A 9,822-nucleotide genomic window follows, 5' to 3' on the forward strand; every position below is an offset into this window, starting at 1 on the left:
GCTATGAATTTTGATATCTATGTTCATTCAGATGAGACATTTAGCCTCAAAAAATTGAAGAAGTTCAAATCAAATTTTGTTCATACCATAAAACATTTTCTATCAGCAGAGGCAGATCATTACCTCAACAATGATAACCAAACGTTAGAGAGATGGATTAGAGATAACTTAAGAAACCTTTTATCAGCTAAGCACTTGAAGGAAATCGTCAACAATTTCATATACCTCGAATCATATATGGTAAAAGAGCTTGATGTGATTTGTATGTAAATATTTGAAGTTAATCGGTTTGCTCAGTTCGGTAAAAATAAGCTATTAGCTAGCTGATAGTTGAAAAGGTAGCTTATACCTGATGATCGGTAGCTGATAGTTTATAGCTGAAAAACTTGATTATTAGAAATGTTTGGTAAAATTAACCGTTGAAGTGATTGATAAATATAAAATGACATAAAATGACATTCTTGTTTATTTTTTATATATAAATTATATGTATAATTTTTTTACTTGTTTTTTTTTAAATATATAAATTTATTTCAAATTACTTTCATCTCCAAAATGATAAATGTGTTTTATGAATTCAATTAATATTTTTTATTCAACTAAAGTGGCTTTACTATTTATTATAGATTTTATTTAAAAATATATATTATATTATATGAATTAAGGGCAAGGTAAAAAAAAGTAAACAAAGAAAATATAAAAAAGAAAAACTACAACTTGAATGATACATATGGGTATTGACGCTTTGTCAAAAAAAAATATGGGTTGTGACGTCAAAAAAATATGGGTGGGAAAAGGTAAAAAAAAAGTAAACAAAGAAAATATAAAAAAGAAAAACTACAACTTGAATGATACATGTGGGTATTGACGCTTTGTCAAAAAAAATGTGGGTAGTGACGTCAAAAAAATATGGGTTGATGATAATCAATGATGAATGTGAAAATACTAATGTCACTTCAAATGTCATTTTTATAGTATTTCGTAATGTATGATAACTAATGTAAAATGTACGGTTTTTAAACTATATTAATGTCAAGATGATATGATTAATGTAATACATTTTTATCATATGAATATTTCATATTTTTTTTATTATTATGATATAACTTATTCGTACATATTTTAGTCGGTAGGACCCGTGCGGAGCACGGGTCGATGGTCTAGTAGAATTGAATGGTAAAAGGTTGTTACTTTCACCTCTCTTACAGGACAACACTGGAAAGTTGGCTAATGGTGCAATTTCAACTTTTGTGAGTGAAGTTGGAGGGGCTGTAATCCATGGAAATGGTCTCCCCATGAATGTTTATGTTGATATGTCTATTTCTTTTCTTGCAACTGCTCATGTTAGTGTAAGTCTCTCATGTTAAGATAAAAGATTAGATGTGTTATCTGTGTTAATGTGCTATCTTTAGGATGAATATCAAAAACAAATTTTATATATCACGTGCAGGAATATCTTGAGGAATATGTTGGAACCGTGAAGAGGAGAACCATATTGTATCAGGTACAGTACAAACTGAAAAGAAGCTTCAATTTAGGTTGTTGTCAATTGTCATGACTTGATATACCCAAGGTGAAAGATAAGAAAGATCTTGGAATCATGAAAGTCAAGGTCTTGTATTACCAGTTTAACAAAAAGGAGGGATTGGTTGTACTAGAAGAAAAGATGAAAAGTGTATAGGAAGGACCATAACATGATATAGTGGCTCAAGAAAGAATGAGTGATTCTTTGATAATTGACAGATTTCTTTGTAATGTTTTGACTTGGATGTGTAATATTAAGGTATTGTAAACATTCCTTATTTATTGTAAATCAATGGGAAATTTATCACTGAAATATCAAAAGATATAGATTCTATGTTTCTTGAACTCTTAATATCATGTGAAATAGTGATAAAGACAATTTGGTCATGAAAATAAAATGTGGTTACACCTTTGTTAAAAAATGGTTAAACTCAAATCATTTTTGGAAAGTTTTCCTAAAGTCTGTCAAACAATGAAGATCATTCACCTCACTTTATTATCATCAAACAATGAGTAAATAGTTTAAACTCGAATACATATATCGCCTTAAAATGCCTTAAAATGATATTGTTTTCACTACATTTTATCACTTTTGATATTTCAGTGATAACTCGCCTTAAAATAATATTGTTTTCACAGGAAAATTATGTATAACCAAATATTTGAAGTGTGTAACCACAATTTTACAAAGGTGTAACCATGTTTTTTTTTCTTTCATGTGTTTAAACCAATTTTACAAAGGCGTAACCATTTTATCGAATGCATGATCTCATTTGATCACGCCTAAAGACGGACAAGTTCTAATTTATGAAAAAATAGTGGTCACATATTTGTAAAAATGTGATCATACTGACCATATATTTGGCTAGTTTATGTTTCCCAGATGTAAATAATCTCGTTTAAGGCGAATCGAACGCATGATCTCATTTGATCATTGCACTAAAAGCATTTCCAACCATAAATAACATGTTTTACAATCGGCAAGTTTATCACGCCTAAAGACGGACAAGTTCTAATTTATGAAAAAATAGTGGTCACTTATTTGTAAAAATGTGATCATACTGACCATATATTTGGCTAGTTTATATTTCCCAGATGTAAATAATCTCGTTTAAGGAGAATTGAACGCATGATCTCATTTGATTACTGCACTAAAAGCATTTCCAATCATAAATAACATGTTTTACAATCGACAAGTTTATCACGCCTAAAGACGGACAAGTTCTAATTTATGAAAAAATAGTGATCACGTATCTGTAAAAATGTGGTCATACTGACCATATATTTGGCTAGTTTATATTTCCCAGATGTAAATAATCTCGTTTAAGGCGAATCGAACGCATGATCTCATTTGATCACTGCACTAAAAACATTTCCAACCATAAATAACATGTTTTACAATCGGCTAGTTTATCACGCCTAAGGACGGACAAGTTCTAATTTATGAAAAAATAGTGGTCACACATATGTAAAAATGTGGTCACACAGACCATATATTTGGCTAGTTTATATTTTCCAGATGTAAATAATTTCGTTTTAGGCGAATCGAACGCATAATCTCATTTGATCACTGCACTAAAAACATTTCCAACCATAAATAACTTGTTTTACAATCGGCAAGTTTATCACGCCTAAGGACGGACAAGTTCTAATTTATGAAAAAATAGTGGTCACGTATTTGTAAAAATGTGGTCATACAGTTAAACCCAGATTTGCATCAACAGTTCCACCTTCTGTCTCAACGACGGCGACGACGTCGGAATAGAAAAACCCAGAAATTAACAGATTTAACAAAAACCCATAAATTAAACCAAATTAAACTCAAAACTTAAACCCACGATCTTCTAAGTGTTTCTTTTGATTCAATTTTCTATTTGTTGAATGCTCCATAAACATATCACTAACTTTTCTATTTGTTGAATGCTCCATAAACATATCACCAACATTGATTTTGATTAGAGGGTTGACATAGATGCAGATGGAAGAATCACCGAGGAAGAGATAAAAGATGTATGACCCTAATTCAACAATAATGTAAAACCCTAGTTCAACAAATCCATCGCCTTTACCATTGTTGCATTCTATCAGAAACAAATCGGAGTCCCAACTAAACTCAACTAACTCGCCGAAAATTGCATCCGGAGTGACAGATCTGGATTTCCGAATTTGGTTAAGAAACTCAGGTTCAGAAGATGGATCTTTTGAATTTGTATGTGGAATCCATGGATTCATCACCGATGTTGAAGAACTTAGAAGCATTGTTGTAAATTTGGTTATGCTGATGAATCTGGTTTTGTTTTTTTACTCTTGTGCTGTACTATTTATGGATTTTGTTGTGGAAGCAAGAGAGAGAGTGGGGATATCGATGAAGAAAGAATATGGTTTTTTTTTTTGAAAATAAAAAATCTGGGTGCTTAGAAGAAGAAGAAGAAGAACGTGAAAAGAGAGGAGAGAGAGAATGGTTGGAAAGAGCTGTGGGAGTGTGGGCCCCACATTGCCACATGTCATTTTTTTTTGTGTGGAGGTAGGAGGGTGTTTGCCACGTTAGGGTGTTCACCTATCAGGACTCTTTTTAATAATAGTACTTGAAATTTTTTAAATCAGTATCCGGTGTTTCCAATCCCAGTGTCTACCGAAGGCTTTTGAAGTCTGAACATAGCTCCATATGGACTTAATCCATCAAAATTGAGAGAAACACATCCCAAACTCTTGAGCCAACGTCAATGGACCAACCCCAAATAGATTTTTTGTTTTGTTTTTTTAAAAAATAGTGCTTTTATTAAATGTAAGCTATTAAACATGTTAGCTAATGGCTTATTGTTTTTTGTTTGGGTCAGACTTAATTAATTGTTTTTGGTGCTCTATATGCATTGAATACAACACATTCTAAAGTCTTTTTATAACCTATGCGCCTACAATGTACCGAATTAATACATCCATTTTTTTGTGCTCTATATAATCGAGAAATGCTAACAACACTTATTTTTCAAGACTCTTTCTAACATTCATTCTTTTATTGAATGAAATCAATGTATGTCCCACCACTTTGTGTGAGTTTAATTTTAAAAATGTAGACTCACAATGATTTAAACCAATAAAAGAGGGTGTTCAAAAGAGATTGTTGCTAGCATTAATTCTATGTAATCTCTTCTGTGAGAATTTCACACGAGGGAGTGTAGTGCATATTTGCACCTTTATAACATTTTTACAATTTGAACTGCCTACAATAACAAAAACGAATGGTTCTGATTTCACACGAAACAACTTTAACAGGAGAGAATCTCTTCACGTAATCATGAATATGAATATTGCTGAAATTAAAATGTTGTATGGTAATTTTAGTGAACTTGCATCGAAAATTACCATGCTTTTCTTAAAAAAAAGACACATTGAGATGGTTGATAAGGTATCTTTCAAATAGCACCTCAATATTGGTTTAGATGTTTTTTCAAAGAAATAGAGTATCTTTATTAAGCTTTTTCCTCCTCCTTCCGTTTTAAAATGAGTGTCATTTTAAAAAGAAAATATTATTTTAAAGTAAATGTCACTTTTAGTTTCCAATGCAATAATAATTTTTATCAATTGTACCCTTCAAACCCTTTAAGGATTTTACAGATTGGCTTCAACACACTATTTTACACAAAGATGAGGATACTCTCATTCAGATTGCAGCACTAACTTATAACATATGGATGGCTAGAAACTTATGTACTTTTGAAGGACAGAATTTACCTGCAGAGGATATCATCAGGAAAGCTACTCAAAGTGTCATCTCATATCGTGAAGCTTGCTCGAATCCCACTATCAACAATCCTGCAGATGGAGACTCTACGGTTGCACATCGTCACACTCACAACTTGACCAGCGCCATGCAGAGTACCCATATCTCCAATCGGTCTTCATCTCCCTTAGCTCCTACTCGCCAGATCCGTAATGCGAGATGGGTTAAACCCGGGCCAGATGTGGTCAAAGCCAATAGTGACGCGAATCTTCAAATCAATGGTGTCTGGGGCTTAGGAGGCATCATTCGTAACGAACATGGGTTAGCAATGGCAGCAGCAACTTGGAGTTTGCCAGGAAGGGATGATGTGGCCATGGCGGAAGCTTATGCGCTCTTGTCTAATGTCCGCTTGGCAGCAGACTGTGGATTTCGCAGGATTATCTTCGAAAGTGACAACGAAAGACTCATACAAAGAGTGTTAGATCTGAAGCAAGTAGACAGGTCGTATTTTGGTATGATGGTCGAAGAAATCCAACAGCTGCGAAAGCTCTTTGATCTGTGCCAGTTTAGATATATTCCTAGGCTGGGTAATTCTGTAGCCCATAGCTTGGCCCAATTAGCTCATTCAGAGCCCAACAGGGTCTGGATCGAGGAGGTGCCAAATGAAATCAATGATGTGTACTTTCGTAATTTAATTCATTAATGATATGTCTTTTTGATTCAAAAATAATAATAATAATATAATACTAGCTTCCAAAATATTACTTTTTTCTTTAATGAAAAACAAACCAATAGTTGATTAGGATGATTTGATAAAATAACACTTCTCTTTCTTTTAATTAAGGCTTTTCTTAATATGTGTGTAAAAATCTTAAACGATATTCATTTTGAAACTGACGGAGTACATGTTTGAAAAAAGATACTGATAACTTATGAAGATGTGAAATATTAATGAGACTTCAAATGTCGTTTATCAAGAAGTATTTTGTTATTTCACTGTAATTTTTAATTACAATTAAACTTATTCGTGCATGTTTTCGATGATAGGACCCGTGCATTGCACGGGTCGGTGATCTAGTCCTTTATTTATTAATTTTGTTACGTCTGCATCAACTTAACCTAATTTTTTCCCGCTCATTTGCTTTATTAGGTTTGCAATTATTTAACCTAACAAATTCCATCTAAAAAAATGCATTGAACACCAATTTCATTCCTATCCGCTTGCCTTTTTTTTTTTGAAGAAAATATTTTCTACCAATGATCACGTATGATCCTTCTATTTTATACTCTTTTTTTTGTCAAGAATTTTACACTTTTTTTTTGGATTTTTTAAATTTCATGCCTGTTTTTTACATCCTTATTTATTAATTTTGTTGAGTCTGCAGCAACTTAACCTAATTTTTTCCCGATCATTTGCTTTATTTGGTTTGCAATTATTTAACCTAACAAATTTCATCTAAAAAAATGCATTGCACACCAATTTCATTCCTATCCGCTTGCCTTTTTTTTGAAGAAAATATTTTCTACCATATCAATGATCACGTATGATCCTTCTATTTTATACTTTTTTTTGTCAAGAATTTTACACTCTTTTTTATTAATTTTGTTACGTCTGCAGCAACTTAACCTAATTTTTTTCCCGCTCATTTTCTTTATTAGGTTTGCAATTATTTAACCTAACAAATTCCATCTAAAAAAATGCATTGAACACCAATTTCATTCCTATCCGCTTGCCTTTTTTTTTGAAGGAAATATTTTCTACCAATGATCACGTATGATCCTTCTATTTTATACTCTCTTTTTTGTCAAGAATTTTACACTTTTTTTTGGATTTTTTTTTTAAATTTCATGCCTTTTTTTTACATCCTTATTTATTAATTTTGTTGCGTCTGCAGCAACTTAACCTAATTTTTTCCCGTTCGTTTGCTTTATTGGGTTTGCAATTATTTAACCTAACAAATTCCATCTAAAAAAATGCATTGCACATCAATTTCATTCCTATCTGCTTGCCTTTTTTTTTTTTAAAGAAAATATTTTCTACCATGTCTATGATCTTACGGGTTAAAGATTATTTATTGGTCTCTATTATAGTCGAGAAAACCCGTGCGACGCACGGGTCAAAAGTCTAGTTAATGTCAAAGCTATCACTTACTCTTAAAGCTTATTAGGTATAGCTTATCACTAAACTTAATTTTTCCCTCTAATCACCTACAATTAATTGCTAATCAACCCTAAAAATATTTCCCTCCTTATGTTTGAATTTGATTTTTAAACTTTGCATTGTATTCTGTTTTTCTTTTCCTATTTTTCGGGAGCATTAACTCAGCCTTAGTGATAGTGGTGTTTGTTGGAACGTCACATACAAAAAAGAACGTGCTAGCCTTTTAGTTCCGTCCTTTTTCATTCCCCATGCAAACCAATCAGTTTTGGATCCTTTGCTGTTTCACATGCATGCATTTATCTGTATCTCTCCACTATCCATTCATGCTATATATACGTGTAAGATAGAATTTGAGAACATTTCACGTGGAACTTGGCATTACTATTGTAAGTGACATTTTATAAGTTTATAATCTGTTTCAATTCCGTTTTTATGGCTTTTGCAGCACGAGTGTGCAAGTTCTTCCGACTGCTCCAGCATTCCTAATGGTGTTTCTACTCTCTTTCTTCCCACAAAGTTTCACTACACAATTGTTAAGGAGTTATCAACCTCAGATGTTGTTTTTGGCAATTTGGTAAGATATATATTTAATTGGTTTTGTGGAAGATGTCTTTCAGAAGCTGTCTTTGTTTGGTTTTTTGTCAGACTGCATTGCCTGCTGACGAAATAGAATTAACTGTCGTGGATTACTTGGGTTATAGTTGAAAATGTGATTTCTAATTCTAAGTGCATGTTAGGTTCAGTGAAACAGATGTTAGAAAGGCAAGAAAAGCTGAACTCCAAAGAGATGAAGCAACTGGGTTAGTGAGCCGTAGTCATTTTCTTTTTGCCTTGCTTAATTTGTCGACTCTCACCAATTATTTCTGTTTTTGACATAATTTATTATGCTGATTTCAACAGGAAAGCACTTCCTATTGCAGTTGCCGTGGGAGTTATAGTTCTTGCAGGATTATACTTCTATCTCAATAGCACATTTTAGCTGAATGTTTGATTCATTATGTTTTACATCAGAAAATCAGACCTTTAATGTATTCATGTTCTTTTGTTTATTTGGTTCGTCAACACTTTTACAGAATTCCCTTTAGTTCCATCTGTTCAATTTCCAATAGCTTGCAACAAGAATGTTGTAATATAAGTTAAACAGAAAATAAAACATGGATATAAGAAAAGTAGTTCAAGTTTTCATTTGCCACCTATGACTGAACAAAAGGCCTTAAAGTACGACACTATAATTATCTGGGCGAAGTGTGAAGAATTGCCATGTTGATGAAGTTAAATGTAATATTGCCAGTTGAACATATGATATATCAAGTTTTCACCAATACAGTGATCAAATGTATTTGGTATTTTCATCTATGTAAAAGGAAAATCAGGCTGCCTCAAATGGGAAATGAGCCGATAGAAAGTTTAGAGTTTAGACATGGGCAAGTTACGCCGTCCTTGCAATCATGGTAAAAAAAAAACTTCAAATTGACGTTCATAGTAGTACATTCTCCATAAGACCAATCTCAGAATTACATTGCAATTGTGATCTGTGAAGGTGCAAATTATGCATCTTCATTAGCACCTCTTTCAATCTAAGCTTCTTAGGTTTCACTGTAACTAAGCTCTTTATCTTCTCCTAAATATGCTAGGAATACTAATCAAACCCCGATCGAGAAAAACAAAGAAACTAGCTCTTTTATTGGCTATGGCTTTTAATATATAAACCGAAATCAAAATTGACAAGATACTAATGACTAACGTATGAAGAAAGACAAATACTTATATTGACAGATGGCAAGTGGCTGGATTTTACATTATGGTTATACCAAACGCTTTCATTCTTGCAAAACAAATGAACCTTCTATTCTTCTATCCATGGATGGTGGAGGGGGGAAATTCAAAGGCGAAAATATATCATTAAAACAGGAGGTTGGTGCAGGCTAGAACTCTACTCCCTCCATTTTAAAATGAGTGTCGTTTTAGGTGTTTACACACATATTAAGAAATGCAATGATTAAAAGAAAGAGAATGGTTATTTTACCAAAGTATCCTTATTAACTATTTGTTAGTTTTAAAAGTAATACTTTGGAAGTAGTGTGCAGAGTATTAATTGGAGGGTACAATTGAAAAGAAAAAGTTATTATTGCTTTGGAAACTGAAAGCGACATTCATTTTGAAACAATTTTTTTTGGCTAAAGCAGCACTCATTTTGGAACGGATGGAGTATTTTAGTACCAAACAATTTATATCATTTGTCTTAATTTTCCAAGATATCTTTTATTACTATCTCATTTGGTTTGATTTGAATATTTATGCCTAAAGGTATTTAACAAATATGTTACATTATACCAAACTAAATAAGCTTTCAAGATATCAAGTAATAAGGTTTGATTTAACTGTCCAAACTTACTTGCAAGCAATCGGTTTTGAT

The 9,822-nt window shown here is 32.4% G+C and overlaps 2 long non-coding RNA genes across 2 annotated transcripts; both read left to right on the forward strand.

Moving 5' to 3' along the window:
* Nucleotides 1-1,173: 1,173 nt before the first annotated feature.
* On the forward strand, nt 1,174-1,862 carry LOC146898826 (uncharacterized). Its single transcript, XR_015021641.1, has 2 exons — nt 1,174-1,349; nt 1,451-1,862. It is a non-coding gene; the product is annotated as an uncharacterized LOC146898826 (long non-coding RNA).
* A 6,287-nt stretch (nt 1,863-8,149) lies between these two features.
* On the forward strand, nt 8,150-8,455 carry LOC146898827 (uncharacterized). Its single transcript, XR_015022793.1, has 2 exons — nt 8,150-8,206; nt 8,307-8,455. It is a non-coding gene; the product is annotated as an uncharacterized LOC146898827 (long non-coding RNA).
* Nucleotides 8,456-9,822: the final 1,367 nt, after the last annotated feature.

Source organism: Medicago sativa, chromosome 8 (genome assembly GCF_051527215.1).
Source record: "Medicago sativa cultivar Bolivia chromosome 8, Bolivia_mono, whole genome shotgun sequence".
In the NCBI taxonomy this organism is placed as follows: Eukaryota; Viridiplantae; Streptophyta; class Magnoliopsida; order Fabales; family Fabaceae; genus Medicago; species Medicago sativa.